The following is a 17,853-nucleotide window of genomic DNA, read 5'->3' as shown; positions in this document are numbered from 1 at the left end:
TGTTGGGCTCTGGGCTGACAGCTCAGAGCCTGGAGCCTGCTTCAGATTCTCTCTGTCTCTCTCTACCCCTTCCCTGGTTGTACTGTGTCTCTGTCTCTCAAATATAAATGAACATTAAAAAATGTAAATAATATATTTTTTAAAAGATGGATTTAGTAATATCAAAAACATCACTGACTAAATCCTCTGTTTTTCTTTGGCCGCCATGTTGCTGCAAGCATTTCTCTGACTGTACATATACAGCTGTTGTCCCTGCTTATAGAAGAATATTACATTCCTTTCAAACATTCTCTCAAAATAAAAGATAACCTTTGAAAGGGAATACATAAAAATAAAATTGGGATGTCTCAGCTTTGTTACTTTTTTAAGATGAGAGCATAATGCACTTACTGAGGTAACATTCTCTGATTTAGAGGAATAGCTTGATGATAAAATATACAGTACTTTGTCCATAATAACTTGTTTTTTGGCTTTTTTTTTTTTTTAGTAATCAATTGAGCTTGATCTTTACCTCATTAGAGGCTTTCCAAGTACATCATTGCAACAGATCATCTCTCCACATTACTGTATCCATTATCTATAGAGGAAGTTCATCCAATTTCCCTAGCAGTTTATGAGAAAAAAACAAATAAAAAAGGCCTACTTCCCCATACATCAGTGTGATTTATGCCGGTGTTAAAGCCCGAGTATTTGTATTTTCTCCGGCTCTTCTATTTGCTTAACATATGAAGCAGCAAACTTAATACGCCTCGGAAAAACTCTGCTCTGGTCTCTACTGATTTGAACATAAAGTTCAAAAGGAGATTGTATCTTATAAAGACTCGAAGCTTATTGCATTAAATTAACAATACTAATCTCTGTGTTTCACATGGTACTTACTCAGAGCAGTTTTACAGACATTAAGTGAAAATGCCAAAGCTGTCTTTTAGATAAAAGGCATTAATGGAAACTCCTCTAGACATTCCTTCAGGTCTTTTTAAAGGATATACTTCAGCTAGGGGGAGTGAATAGGTTTTTCTTCTTCCTTTACTTTCTCCTCAGCTCCAGACTTTTCTAAACCCCACTGGCCAGGGAGACATAAAAAGGGAAGGGAAGAGAATGACAAGAAGAAGAAGGAAAACTGGACAACCACTCATCAATGTAAAACAACAAAATTAAACAAACAAACAAACAAACAAACAAACATCATCATCATGCCAAAAATTCTGGGAGGAAAACAAGACAACTACATCATTACAAAATCCAGTGATACTCCCCCTGCTGTACCCACCCCCCAAGGAAACAATTGAAGAGGAGAGAGACAAAGCCAACCCCAAACCCAACAACTGTGGGATGAATTGATGGTAGGACAAGAAAGGGGAAAGCTGCAGAAAGCTTCCAAGATCCTACAGCCCTGTCTTAGTCTGTTCGGGCTGCTATAACAAAATACCACAGAGTGGGAGCCTTATAAACACAAACATTTATTCCCCCACAGTTCTGTGAAGTCCAAGGCCATGGTACCAGCAGACTGTGTGCAGCACCTACTGAGAGCTCACTTCCTGGTGCCTCCTGAGAGAGGAGCTAGGGACCTCTCTAGGATCTCTTTTATAAAGAGCATTAATCCCGTTCCTGAGGGCTCCACAGCCCAAAGTCCCCACCTCCTAATACCATCATACCAGGCATTAGGATTTCAACATGCATTTGGACAGGGGGTAGAGGGATGGGGCCATGGACACAAACAGCCACACCCTAACATTTCCTGCCCATCTCATGTTAGCTTTCGAATTCTCTTTTACACACTTGACTACAGGATAGCATATATTCCTCTGTAGCCCCAACCACCTTTAGGCTCTATTTCATGTATTTAATTTTAATTTTTTTTTTTTTTTTGAGAGAGAGAGAAAGACAGCATGAGCAGGAGAGCAGCAGAGAGGGAGACAGGGACACGGAATCTGAAGCAGGCTCCAGGCTCTGAGCTGTTAGCAGACAGCCTGGCGCAGGATTTGAACTCACAAACAGTGAGACCATGACCTGAGCTGAGGTCAGACGCTTAACCAACTGAGCCACCCAGGCGCCCCCATTTCACATATTCTTTAATCCAAAAACCTTCCATTGAAAATCTACACTATGCTCAGCTAAGATTAAAGACACAGTACATAAACAATGTAATCACTAACCTTATTGGGCTCACAGTCTTGGGGCTGGGAAGAGTGGGTTAGGACACCGGAGAAAGGGTAAGGATAGAATATCACAGTAGTACTATGATAGGAGTTTGCCCAAAATGCTCTGCAAATCTACTCAATTAACAATGCATCCAGACATGATTTTATGGTTTTGTATTAAAATTCCAAATCCATGAAGATTGCTATGTGCAATGGCACAGATAAGCCTTTTTCCACAAAAAAGATGAGATAATTATCATTTCCTCATTCCATAAAGTGATGATCTCCACAGTGGGTATGGAATAAAATACGGGAAGAAAATATTCCAAAATATTATGAATAATGCTTTTATTTTTTAGAGAGAATTAAGTTGTACTAACTCTTAACACATTGATTGTATGTCACTAAAGCAAAAGAAGTATTCAATGGAAGGAGAGAAATTCTTAGCATGGTCCAGGCTAAACACAGTGAGACACTAACACACATTAGTTCACACCCAACATACTGCAACATCAGAACTAGTGTGCGTCTGGTTAGGTAGATTTATAGAACACACTGTTTAGGGTTATTCCATTCTGACTCACTCTCACAAAAGAGACGACAGAAACAGATGATTCATTAAAAGAAATCTTGGATTGCAAACAATGTTCACAGTGCATGCCCAGGACATGAACACGGCAGAGGGGGTGCTTCTGCTCCCTGGCAGGCCTCATCGTCAGTCAAATGGCAGGCAAAGGAAGTGACAATGTATTCAGGTCAGGTGTGAATGAGCCTCTGATAATGTGAAATTATGAAGATGCCATCAGATATCAGTTACCTTCTATACCTTAAAAATGAATTTCATCCTGTATAAATTGTGTGGACCTTTAACAACTGCTGTATCAAAGCATGGATTGGAGGGAAAATATATATTATGACTCTGTAAGCAGGAGATACTATGTGCTTCTTCTTTGTTGATATACATGCTTATGTAATAACTTTTCCAACCATTGAAAGTAAACATTCCTTAATATGTGAACTAAGCTTGGAACTGAAGTATGAAAAAGAAGAAAAAGTAAAATTGAGATTTTCAAAAATAACTGAGAAAAGATAATGATTTTTCTCACTAAACTTATTATATACATTGTTATTATATACAAGTAGAAATAACATAATTTAATATATATCATTCTTACATTTTAATTTAAAAAGTTTGATATTTGTTAGTTAATAAAAATGTTTAAATATTTATATCTATCACACTATTTTACATTTTACTGTTTATATGTTTGTATAATTTCTATGATATTTTAGTAGAGTATGGGTATAATTTATAAATAAACAAATTAAGGAGTATTGACATCTGTCTATATCTATTTCCTTTTTGAAATATTGATTGATTGATTGATTGTGATAGAGAGAGAGTGCAAGGGAGAGAGGAAGAGCGGGGAGAGAATCCCAAGCAGGCTCTGCACTGCTAAACACAGTGTTACCTTCTATATCTTAGAGCCAGATGCGGGGCTTGATCTCACGGACCAACCGTGAGATCATGACCTGAGCCAAAATCAAGAGTCAGACACTTAACTGACTGAGCTACCCAGGTGCATCTGTCTATATCTATATCTATATCTATATCTATATCTATATCTATATCTATATCTATATCTATATCTATATCTATCTAATCTATATCTAATCTATATCTATATCTATATCTATCTAATCTATATCTATATCTAATCTATATCTATATTTATATCTATATCTATCTAATCTATATCTAATCTATATCTAATCTATATCTAATCTATATCTATATCTATATCTATATCTATATCTATATCTATATCTATATCTATATCTATATCGAGAGAGACATGGCAGATAACCAACAGTATGATATCCATGGTCACTGATCACAGTGAACCACTTCAGGCAGATGTCAAATCTGTGTTCTACTGTTTCCATATGAGATTGAAGAAAGGGCCTGGGAAAATGCATTCATAAAGAACCTACTTGCAAGAGGTTGAGCGGTTACATAGTCATTTGTCAAAATATATCTTCAATTATTCAAAGGACAATGCAACTAAAGAAGATACTACCTTTCAAAATAAGCCATGGTAGTTCTAAAATATTAAGTAGAAGCATGGTCTAAATAACAGTAACCTTTTTTGAGTAATCTGCCTCAGTCAACTAATCTCTAAGAGCTGAAGAAGAACATGTTTTTCTAATTGAGAGATCACGGAGGGAAGGCTATAAGGTCTGCTAATCTGCTTGGATTTGAGAGCTAATGTCAAGTTTGGAACAAATAAACTATTTCATACACACATGTATACATGAGATCTCTAAACAACAAGAAAGATAAGATTCCATTTATTACTTGGTAGAAAAATAATATCCTCACTTAGGATTTGCGACCTATTTGAACAAGGCACACATCTGAAATGGGATGAGAATCAACACATCAAATGTATTTCTGAATGCTCAATTGTAACATGTCATTAGATTTAGAGAATACAGTCTATCATAGGTAACTTACATTTTGCACCCCAACTCCATCTGATAAAATATGTACACAGAATCTCGTGAATGAAAAGTTTTTAAACGTTTTAGTAGCTTGTTATGTTTTCCACTGGTTTAGTCATTCTTTTTCTTTTAATAAAAATGATGTAAAAATGGCTTACTCAGTGTCATTTTGTTTTTACTCTGTTTCTTACAGGTCATATTCAGAACTGACTGAGCACCATAAGTGTTCAACAGACTTTGATTTTATTTTTATCACATGCCTCATAAAACTGATTTAGAAACCTAAAAATGTGTCACTAAAATATTGAATTATGAACAGTCAGGGCTTATTGAATTCCAAAAATCTAACAAGCATGGTTAGCTATGAAGGCAAACAAATATTTTTCAAATGTAGCCAGCCACAGTTAAGGAATTCGTACAGGGATCTAGAAGATTCTGAATTGCCATGATAGAGACCACACCAATATTTCAGAAGCCAGTAGCCTGTTTTTGGAAGACTCTTCCTTCTGCATGCTGTCTGATATAATTCCCATCACAAAGCGATTTGAATCTACTTTAGAATTGTAATGGAGGCCAAATAAATGTGGAGAAAATCCCCACCACTGGCACATGTAGAATGGTTTTCTACATAGACATCCTTCCTACGTTATCTCTGCTTCACAGAATCTTCATCACATTTCAAGTGTCAGCAGAATCCAGTTCTTCTCTTGGCTATCCCTCACCATTTTATCTAACTATTAATGGATCTATATGATTTATGGGTCCCCTTCTGCTACCATTACTCAGAAGCTCGGGTGTTATGATGTTTTGAGCTCCACACCAGAGGACCAGCCTGAAATCTATGCTGCAGTGCACAGAACCCAATTGGCTTGCAAGAATAAATATTCATTGTAAAGGTCTAATGGCTCCCAAGAAGAAAATTAGATACCTTCACAATTGAATTATACCCCAGCAATGCCCCTTTGACTCAAGTATCTTACTTCAAGAAAATACATCCCTCTGGAGCCTAGTCCTGAAGCCTCAAGTAAAGGAAACAAATTCTCCTAAATATAAAGCTTTGTGCAGTAAAGCTGTGTGCTTCACAGACATTCTCTTAGAGGTTGATTGATGCTTACTTAATACACAAAGCGGGATACGACTGATCTCATTTAAGATACTGGCTCTGTAACACATCTGCCCTGTGATCATTCCTTAACCTCTGTCAATTTTGGTTTCTTCTCTTGAGAAGGGGGAAAGAAACACCCATTCCCAGAGCTGCTGGGAACTTTAACTGAGGTAATAATCTTCTGATCAAAATTTACTTATCACTTGGGGGGAAAAAGGGTCAGTGTATATTTAATACATGTTTTGTTTTTATCAGTCTAGCATATATTTATGAGTAGTTTTGGTTTTTTTGTTTTTTGTTTTTTAATCTGTTCTGTCTAGCTCGGGTACCATGAATGGACCATAGGCTCTTTATAAGGGATAGTGGGAGGGGAAGGTGACTTTTGGGATAACAACAACACTGTCCTAGTTATCTGTTGCTGTATAACAAATTATCCTCAAATTTAATGGATTAAAACAGTAACCATTTGGTGCTCTTAGTGCCTCAGTCAGTTAAGCGTCCAGCTTTTTTGACTTTAGCTCAGGTCATGATCCCCAAGTCTTGGGATCTCTATCTCTAAAAAACACCAAGAAAAACAAAACAAAACAAAACAAAACAAAAAAGTGGTAACCACTTATCTCACAGTGTCTGGTGGGTCATAACTTTGGAAGTGGTTTAGCAGGGTGGTTTGGGTGCAGGGTCTTTCATGAGAAAGCAGTCAAGAGGCCAGGGCTTCAGGCATCAGAAGATCCGACTGGGCTGGAGGATCTGCTTCCAAGAAGGTGCATTTACATGGCCATTGACAGGGGCCTCGCTTCCTCACCACTGGCTTCCCCAAAGTGATCAACGGACACTGAGAGTGATTACAATGAAAACTATAGTACCTTTCACAACTTCATTTTGGAAGTGACACATCATCATGTCTGCTACATTCGAATAGTCACACAGATCAACCCTGGTACAACATGGGCAGTGATGCCAAATGTGTGTGAGTCCAGGAGGTGGGAATCACTGGAGGCCAGAGCATTTATCTAGCATCTCTCAGGTTATAAAGCACTTTTCACAAATAAACAATTCTATGAAGAAATCAGAGAGTTTAAATTAGTTGCCCATGGCTGCAATTACAAGAGTGTGTCCTCAAAACGATTCAGAAGTGCATGTTAACTTCACATTATTTTCTTTTTTCTTTTTTTTTTTTAATTTTTTTTTTTTAACATTTATTTATTTTTGAGACAGAGAGAGACAGAGCATGAACAGGGGAGGGTCAGAGAGAGGGAGACACAGAATCTGAAACAGGCTCCAGGCTCTGAGCTGTCAGCACAGAGCCCGACGCGGGGCTCGAACTCACAGCCCTCACGGACCGCGAGATCATGACCTGAGCTGAAGTCGGCCGCTTAACCGACTGAGCCACCCAGGCGCCCCAACTTCACATTATTTTCTTCACATCCTCTTCCTTCTCTTAGTTGATCAAAATATACCATCTTCTATCCTGACACTACCTAGCTTAATTTTGACCGAATTCCAATAGTCACAGGATTGACTTTTAATAACAAAAATATAAACAAAATGTAATGCTTAATTAAGAAGGCAGAAAATCAATTCAAACTATCAGAATAAGAAGAAAACTTTTATTAAAAATGGAAGATCCAAAAAAAGAGAAATTTTAGTTGATAATATATTATTGTATCTTATTCCAAATCTCAGGTTCTAAAAATTTAAGTTTTGCCTCTGGCAAAATTTTTAAAAAATAAACTGAAAACAAGTGGGACTGTAGTGTCATTGAATTTACTATCTGTAAAACTATCATTCTAATCTTGAGCCAGCTATTCTAATGTACTGTACCTACTTAATGAGCTGCTGATAAATGAATAATGAACTCTTCTCCTATGCTCTTCCAAGTAAACAGCCAATTTTAAAGAGCTTTTCTTTTCTACCTAAACATCTGATTTCAGCAGAAGTTTTAAACATTATGAAATCATTACTTGGCCTATCATATCTACCTGAGTTGTAGTCAATGTTACTCAAGAATTAAAGTTTACATGAAGTTGATTGGCAAGTTATTGTACACATGCTTTTTTATATTTGGTTTTAAACATCCCAACTCATTTTTTTTTTAGACTAAAAGACACCAGAACCTATTCTTATGCCTAGTAGGGAGTATTTAAAAACAGAAAGGAAAGTATTTAAATACTTAAGCATTAGAAATTCTAACAAATTGGATTTAGAATGGAGAATATTAATGACTTATCAGCTGAGTTAAAGTAATAGAGCTTTTTTGCTGCATTTATTGTGTTCGATCCTTAGCTATATCTCTTTTTTTTTTTTAATTTTTTTTAACGTTTATTTATTTTTTTTTTCTTAATGTTTTTTATTTATTTTTGAGACAGAGAGAGACAGAGCATGAGCGGGGAAGGGACAGAGAGAGAGGGAGACACAGAATCCGAAACAGGCTCCAGGCTCCGAGCCGTCAGCACAGAGCCCGATGCGGGGCTCAAACCCACAGAGTGAGAGATCATGACCTGAGCCGAAGTCGGACGCTCAACTGACTGAGCCACCCAGGCGCCCCTACGTTTATTTATTTTTGAGACACAGAGAGACAGAACATGAGCAGGGGAGGGTCAGAGAGAGAGGGAGACACAGAATAGCTATATCTCTTCTTAGGGTAATAACCAGAAACTTGGCTCTGACAGACGTGGAAGTTCACATAACAAGCAGGAGTTAACAGGTGCACGCATGTATCTATGGATACACAAGCATGTACCTTTCTACCTCTTCTATAGGATAATGGGTGTGGGCTTTCTCTACAAGTAATTCAAATAAGCTTTCTGCTGGGTGAAATTGATTTGTATGCTTCCGGGTAAAAGTAACTTTGAAGAGGTAATAGCCTATGGTGATTACTGGGGCAATTTAGCCCCTAATGGTTATGATGAGTGGGTAATGTTCCTTAATTGTTTAGAATATTACATCTTGGAGACTACAGTGTTCTCACTTTTGTAAAGTTACCTCACAATGCCGAGCTGCAGTACATCAACTGTTTCCAACTGTAATCTTTCTCATTGTACTTTTGACACATGAAGCTTGGATGGAGTATCCTCACCCAACAAATCAAAAACCAGAATTTGTGGGGCGCCTGGGTGGCTCAGTAGGTTAAGCGTCCGACTTCGGCTCAGGTCACGATCTCATGGTCCGTGAGTTCGAGTCCCATGTCGGGCTCTGTGCTGACAGCTCAGAGCCTGGAGCCTGCTTTGGATTCTGTGTCTCCCTCTCTCTCTCTGCTCCTCCCCCATCCATGCTCTGTCTCAAAAATAAATAAACATTTAAAAAAACAGAATTTGTCCTCTTGCTTTTATTCCATGGGTTTTCACCATATTCTCTGCTGCTCATATCCCCAGATATGGCAGCCGTGGTCGTGCCTGGGTAAATGTCTTCAAAGCTCAGTCATCTGTGGACCCTGTTCATGGTTGCGCAGTATCTGTGTTACACCCAGTACTTATTTAACCAGTTGTACTATACCCATGTAACCTCTGGATCTATGTTTTTAAAATGAATCAGTTTTAGTTAAATAAAGGTATTATAAAATAAAAAATGTGCATTCTCTCATGAAAAGAAAATTACTTAGCCATAAATGGAATAAATCCATAGAAAATACCTTCTAAACCAAACGTGGGTATGTTCTCAAAGTTTAGGTTACTCCTCTTGCCCTCCTGAAGACTGAACCTCAGATCTGCTCTGCTGTTAAAAACAGAGTCACAAGTTTTTGAGTGGTGATAAAGATATATTTGCAGGAGCTCAAGGTGTCCACTGATTCTATCAAAAGAATGGAAGAAATTATGAAAGGGCTACTTTCTTATTATATGACCCAACTGCTGTTTAATGCCAAGTCTAAGTGCCATGGAAAATTAGCTTACTTATACCAATGTCGGCATCAGACACCAGGAAGAATTATAATCTGGACTCTAGCAGAAAGAGAAAGGGGTTCTTAGCTAGAGAAAGGGGTTCTTGGCCAAACATGGCCACTGAATTTTTAGGTAAATCCAGCCCAACCACAAATATATACTGAGACAACAATGCCTAGCTAAAGGGCAGTCAATGAACTTGGCTTTCTGGGGTTTTGGGTTCCTCTGAAAAATGACAGGAATGGATTCAAGAGTCACTGCCACCCATTACTACACTTTGGAGTTCACTGTCTTCACCAGCTCTATTTGTGAAACTTGGGTCTTTTACTTCTCAGAGTCTGAAAGACTCCCGTTTTAAGAAAAATAAATAATAAGAACTCCCCTTTTAAGAAAAATAAACCAGAAGATAGCAAATTAATTTTACCATCTTCCTAACTCAATTACCTGCATATATACTTGAGTGACATTTCTGAAGTTAAATCATAATCTGGGTAAGTCACCCTCAAATCTTGTCCACAAATGATTTTTTCCTTGGAAATTCTGGTGAGGATACTCAATCACCTCTCCATTCTTGGTAAAGAATGATTATTTTTAGATGGACAGGAGATCCTACTTTCCTCTCCTCATTGCAGCAGAGATATTCCACGCTTCTTTTAACTAGTCCAAATTCAGAATATAGCTATGTCTGAAAGATCCTGTCAACAGAAATATATTCATTCAAGGAATGCTGTACTCCTTCATATATGAATAAATCAATTCTGGGTTTGAAGTCTATTTTATGCTATATAACTCATTCTTTCGTAAAGATTTATAAGATTTTAGCCCACTCTGTTCTTCCTATATCTCGACTGCTTTGTGTTTTAGCCTTACTCATCATCACCTGAATTGGAAAGATGGACAAAATCAAGATTGGAAAATATATGTCACAAAGTAAACTTGGATACCTTTGGACATAATATATGAAACGCTGAGCATTGCTTTAACTATATCAGTTAAGATTATAGAATTAATATTATAACCACCTTTTATCATGATAAAGAGTTATTTTAAGGAAGAGGCAAATCTCTATGTGAAAAATATAATTGAGATTATTTAAGGAACACAAAGTTGAATTAAGTGTCTTTTCACCCATCAATCTTCCAAGTATATATTGGAAAGAACATGACTCAGGTATCTTAGCAAAGATAACGGACATCTAGAGAAGTACTTTAAAAGTAAGGCTGAAGACCTAAATTATAAAAGTAGCTCATACAACAAAATAGAAATGCAAAGTTCAAGAATTTTACTTTTGACCAAAAAATGCTAATTAATCAGGTGGAAATCCAGATTGAGAGTTCCTCTGACCACTTATGGATTACCGATGGTTCTTTTTTTTTTCTTTTTTTTTTTTTCCTGATGCTCTTCTTTTGAGTTCATATTTTCAATATTACACATCCAAAGCCCTAAATTGTAAAAGGCATCCGGCCTGATTCACTTGAAGAACTCTATTTTAACTCAAAGGGTATATAATTAGAATACTAGTATTCTAGCACTTCAAGATATTTTTAGAGTTGTTGCAAAACTGCTATATTATCACAGAAGGTTCCTTACTGGCACAGAAAATGGAAAAGCTGCTTGATGTGTTCAGGGGACTCTTGAATCTACCTTTTGCTCATCCTCATCTTTCCATTTCCAGGCCACAGACATACCTATTGACTTGACCTTTGCTGTCAGCCCCTCATGGACTTCAGCTGCCAATCAGTCTTCTTAAAGCAAAGCTGGAGTAATGGCGGCACATCTGTGTTCAAAGGCCTGCAGGATAGCTGCTTAACTGCAGTGCATTCAAGTCCACAACCTCTCCCCAATCCACATTCCCCATCATTTTGCCCAAACACACTGCCTCAGTAGCAATACTGTCCAACCCCCGCTAAGGCCTCCACTGCTACAGTCCTGATCAGAGCCACCAGTCTCCCCACTGTTCGATCCTCGACCCTCTGCATTGGGGTCAGAGAACTTACCCTGAAAGACTCAGATGGAAAATACTGTAGGCTTTGCAGGCCAAGCAGGTGGCCTTATAACTACTCAACTCTGCCACTGTAACACAAAAGCAGCCATAGGTAACATGTCACTAAATGAGTAGAGTCCAGCTAAAACTTCATTTCTGGGTGCTAAATTTGAATTTCATACAATTATCCTGTGTCATGAAATCTTCTTCTTTTGAGGTTTTATCAATCACTTATCAATGTAGAAATAATTCTTAGCTAATGGACCATACAAAACCCAGCAATGGGCTGGATTTGGCCCATGGGCTGTAGTCAGGTGACTCCTTCTCTATTGTGCATCTCAAAAGAGCAGCCAGAGATTAGCATGATTGAATTTGACTCCTGCTCAGAGTCCTGCAGCGGCTGTCAGTGTCACTCAGAGCAAATGCCCAGGTTCTCACCATGTCCTGTAAAGCCTTATATATTCTGGTCTCCTTTGTTTGTCTGCCTTTATCTCCAATTACCCTCGTTGGTTTCTCTCTGCCCCAGCTAACTGACCTCCTTTCTGTTCTTTAAACACACTGAACGCAAGCCTGTCTTAGGGCCCTTGCACTGGAAGTTTCTCTGCCTGGAATCTGTTTCTCCATACATCTCCATGGCTCTCTTGCTTGCTTCAGGATTTTGACCTAACCACTTTATCCTGACCACTCTATTTAAACTGTCATCATTCTGTTATGAGCTGATTGTGTTCCCCTAAATTTCATATATTGAAGCCCTAACCCCCTAACCTCACAATGTAACTGAACTTGCAGATCAGGTCTTTAAAGAGGTGATTCCATCAAATAAGGCCATTAGAGTGGGCCCTCATCCAATCTGACTGGTATCCTTATAAGAAAAGGAAATCTGGATACACAGGAAGATGTCAGAGCCATGTCGTCACAGAGGAACTGCCGTGTGAGGACACACTGAGAACAAGACCATGTGCAAGCCAAAGAGAAAGGCCTCAGAAGAAACCAAACCTGCCAACACCTTGATCTTGGACTTTGGGACGATAAATTGTTATTGTTTAAGCCACCAAATCTGCAGTATTTTGTTATAGCAGCCGAAGCAAACTAATACCTGCCCCAACTTCCACATTCCTCCCAAACCCATTTACCCTGTTCTGCTGTTCTGCAGAGTAACTATCACCCACTGACATGCTGTTTAATCAACTCAGTATGATTATTATCTATTTCCCTGCTCCATGACAGCAATAAATCATCATTTACTGATGTATGTTTTCTAAGGTCCCAGAATAGTGCCTAGAAGAGAGTAGGCACATAACAATTATCTGCTGGATGAATGAAACCTAGCAATATATTTCTGTCTATATCTCCCCTTCTTCTGTTTCTCTGCTTTTCCTGGGAAGTCTAATCACTAGCTCAGCGTCTCCAAACCCATAGCTCCTAAAACCTATCTCACATGTTATTACCCCTAAAACGACTCTCTTGCCAAAAAATGAAGGAAATCCTTTCTTTGGATTCTAGTAACACACTGTCTGAACCTCTCTCCTGGCACTTCACTTATTAAAGTCTGTATTCACATTTTTTTATGTATTTTCTAATTCCTCTAGTAAATGTTAAGCTTCTTTATGGTAGGGCTGGTGTCTCATGAATGTTCATATGCCTCACCATGCCCGCTGGTGTACCACACACGCTAGAAGCCAATAAACATCTGATGAACTTATACACATTATTATTATAAAATCATGTCACTGAACAATTACCTTGTGTCAGACTCTATCTTAAGTCTGCATATTATCTGCATGTTTGGCAAAATCTTTTTGAAGGTGGCCCTGTCAATATCCCCTTTTACAGATGAGGTCATTGAGTCTGAGTGAGGTAAAGAAAATTGCCAAGATCATACTGCTAATGACTGGTGAAGACAGATTTCAAGCACAAGACTGTCCTTATGTAGAGGTCAGTATCTGGAGTAAGTAAAAAAGAAAAAAAAAAAAAAGTGCTTACTTCGAAATAAAAATTTTAGTATGTTAAATGGAACAAAAACAAAGGAAGAAGTATCATTTACCTAAATTTCTAGAGGCTTGAATGGGCTGACTTCACATTTCTAACGACTGCTTTTCTTGTTCTGAACCCTAAGAGTATAGCCCTTGTGTATCCTTTAAATTTATATACAGACTCTGAGATTTTAAATTTCATTATTTCATAATAAAATACTTTCCAAGATTAATCTTATTTTATCATTCATAATTGAACTCTTAAAACATAAATGAATTGTATTAAATAAATTTGGTTTTTCCTAAATATAGGATTTTAGTATCAATGTACACCTCCTATCCCCTTATAATATTTCATAAGGAATTTAAGAAATCATCAGGTTCATAATACTGACTTCTGAAAGAGATAATTTCTACTTCCCATTATTTTTTAATTCTATTACATTTTGTATCCCAGGAAATAGGCAGGATAGGTACAGTTACTAATTTTATCCATTGATGAAGAAAAAAGCTTTATTGACTAACTTAAAAAAATTAAGTACTTCATACTCACGAATTTTTAGCAAAAACATATATGTTGCACATATTGTAGCAATATACAAGTTGCCTGCAATTTTTATTTTAGGCCGGAGAGGATTTTTGGTGAGAGTATTAAAGCATCACTGAGTGTAACCCTTTAAGTATACAGATTTTACACTGTATCATTTTTGAAGGAGATCTTTAAGTTAGGTATTCTATTTACTTCTTGAAATTTTTAAATCGATATAAACCAAACACACTTTGGCCAAAACAGCTGAACGACTTAGCTGCTAAGTTTCACGAGGTTTATCAGTATCCAAAACAGGGCTTCAGACTGTTTGAATGAATACTGATCCCCAACTATTGGCCTTAAAAATGCTGACTTCAAAAAGTCCCTGGTGGAAGCTTGAAGTGGGATCACTTAATTTTTCTGATGAGGAAACAGACATCACGGGATATCTGAATGTAAACTTGCCTGAGGTCTCCTACTAACACCAACGGTGCTAAGACTTCAGTTCAGGACTTCTTGGCCACCAAGACCAGGCATTTCTCTCAGACCAAGCCACTACCACAGGCTCTTATCACCGTGTAAAGCTGACAGAACAATGTGCTTCTGGAATGATGGTATAATGGACTGACTAGTATTAAGACTAACTGGTCTCATGACCTTGGAAAAATCACTCCAGTAACTCGGCCGCCAATATTCTCTTCTGAAAAGAAGTTAGACCAATGGAGAGTTTATGGCCCATTGAAAGTTCACATACCTGTGAGCCAATAACATATTCCACACAACTATTTCTACAAGCAGTATGACATACATAACAATATCTTTATTAATGCCATTGTGCTGTGCACTTTCACTGATTGAGCTCCAACAAATCTCTTAACCTTCAGAGATCATAGACTATGCTTCTGCTTGGAGACACGCTAGGAAGGCCTGACTGGAAGGCACAATTGCATGTATTTGGGTAAATGCCCAGCAGTTGGCTGTATAGTTTCCCTTGGGGGACTTTAGTAGACACAGCATAAAACTGATCTTTAAAAGTTCTAAAAGCTTTTTATAGAACTGGCTTCATAGCCCTTTGACGCCTTTTGACTTGTTTGGCTCAGGGAATTATAAGATGGTAGAAAACTCTTCTATGTATACCCCATAATAAAACAGGCTCTATGTATCCTAACAATGTATTACAGAAGAGGAACTTGACTGATTTGGCAGGCTTTAAGCCTCTTGTCCTAACCTGGTGACCTTGCACAACAGAAATCCTCCCATTGTAGAGGTGATAATACTGAGCTAGGGGAACTTACAATTTTCTCAAAGTAATAAGGCAGCTGAAGAGAAAACTGTAGATAAAAAAACAGAAAGCTGATAATATATATTTTTCTAATACTCTTAAATTTATAGTATATCCAAGGTGGCATATTTTTATCTCTAGCAGGTTTACTGTAGCTGAAGACCAGAAGAACTTATAAATTTCTACTTTATTACCTGACAAATATTCAAATGCAATCATTATACATATAATATGCTCACTGTAGAAAAATGAGAAAATACATAGACATGTATACATAAATCACTCGTAGGATACGTGACTTCTGAAGCAAATTGGCAAGTAAACAGTACCTACCCCTACTTTTAAATGGGTAGTTATACCTCTTCTGTGTACAATTAGAGAGAATTCAGACTTACAGGGCTCTGGATTACCTGTAACAGTTTCTATAATGGGAAGAAGAACTGGGCAGAGATAAGAAAAAGTGGAACAACAGCAGAGATTAGAACGGGGAGCTGACACGACCCAGATCACAAGAAGTGACAGAGGCAAACAATAACAATCCTGTCAAACTGGGAGAAAACATGCAGTAAAACAGAAGCAGAAGATGTAGCCTTGGTCCCTAGAAAGCACTGGTGTGCAATGCAGTCATGTATCTGATGACTACTTACTGAGCATTTATTATGTGCTGGGCACGGTCTAGGCACTGGATTACAATAGTGAACAAAACAAACATGGTCCTAAAAAGGAATTCACATTCCAGTTTTCCAGACACTTGTAAATAATCACAATTATTTTAGATGGTGGACATTTCCCCGGGGAAGGTGACCAAATATCCCAGTTTGTCTGGGACAGGATTGCATTTGTGCTGTGTTTAGGAATGCCTCTTTTTTACTCTGAAAAGTGCCTCAGTTTTGGTCACCCTATTACCTCATAAATTTCAAAAAGATGATATACAAGAAAGTCATTGACGAGGGGAGGGCTCTTTTGGGCTGGAAATGGCTCACTAAGGTGGTATCTGACCTGAGAATTAAAATCATCATAGAGCATTTCAGAGTGAGTTTGAGTTTGAGTAAGGAGAATGGTGTGTTGAAACAAAGGTAGAGTTTGGATTCTAAAAAATCTAGTTTTATACCTTAGCCCCACCACTTCTTGGATGTGGCACCTTGGGATAAGTTCTCTGTGGGAAAGGAACACGTTAAATTATATGAGGAAACATATTTATTTATGATACCCTCCCTTAAAACTACATTTTTAAGCAGATACCATCGAGTGGACAGTGTTAGGGGAGAGCTGGAGAATTAATTTTTTAAATGTCTTTTAGAAGATTCAGATCTACTTGAGCTGTGACTCTAACACCTGAATCTGTTAAATAATACAGGGTTGATGAGAGTTCAAAAAGTACGGAAGTCAGTGCACATCAGTGAAGACAGATCCCAGGGGAAGGTCAGAAATGCAAGATTCACTATTGCTCAATAAGCCACAGAAGTATTTATCTGGAAAAGGAATAGAACCTTCTAGTGGTCTTTGCTGGTTTCTGCAGCCATCTGGTCATTTCTGCAGCGATCCCGACACCTTTTAGCAAAACTTCCTCCTTCTACAAATAACCCCACTGATCCTCTCCCTCCCCGCTGCTTCCTCACCTTTCTTGCTTGGCTCCTCCCTGACCAGCCTCTCCTTCTAATTCCTTCAGAAGAACGTATCTTAAAGACTTATCGTCTCCCTTAGGTTGTCCACTGTGCTTGCCTCTTCTTGGCTAAAACCACATAGGACAGCTCCCCTCTGTTTCTGGAAATATTAGTACACGTTGGTTTCTTGAGTTAATTGCCCTGCATTTATTGGTTCTACTGGCAGGGTAACATAGGGAAGGAAGGAATTGTGAAGAAATAGTTTATAAAACCACAAGGCTCAGTCCTTAACAAGCACTTAATAAATGTTAGTTGAATGAATAAGAGGCAATTATAGTTACTAAAAACTAATAAAAGCAAAAGCAAAAGAGTTTAAAAATTGCAGTAATTTATACAGGTTGCTTCCTCTTTATTTCTAATTACCAGGCAGCACAAGGATGACTAGGTATCCAATTACCTTTGGGGAAAATTTAATTTGAAACGAACAACAACAAAAAAAATGAAAACAAAAACAGAACATCCTACAGATACCAGATCAGTAATAATGACACAAGTTACCATTTGCTAAATGCCTCACAATAACAGAAATATAGGTAGGGATATTCCCATTTGACAGATGAATTGACCCAACTCAGAGCAGCTGGGTGACTTAACAACTGTAGGATGAGGGATGGGGCTGAAATTCCAACTTGAGGTTCCCATCTCCTCCTCTGTGCGTGCCACTGCCTTCCAGAAGCACAGCCGGGCGCTGGGCAGGGAGAACAGCTCTCCTGGAATGCATTCTCAGAAGTCTTTTTTTTTTTTTTCATTTTTAATGTAATATATTTATGTTACGGTCATGAAGACCGTTGATGA

Source organism: Panthera leo, chromosome B1, assembly GCF_018350215.1.
Source record: "Panthera leo isolate Ple1 chromosome B1, P.leo_Ple1_pat1.1, whole genome shotgun sequence".
In the NCBI taxonomy this organism is placed as follows: domain Eukaryota; kingdom Metazoa; phylum Chordata; class Mammalia; order Carnivora; family Felidae; genus Panthera; species Panthera leo.
Note: the sequence above shows the minus strand (reverse complement) of the source record.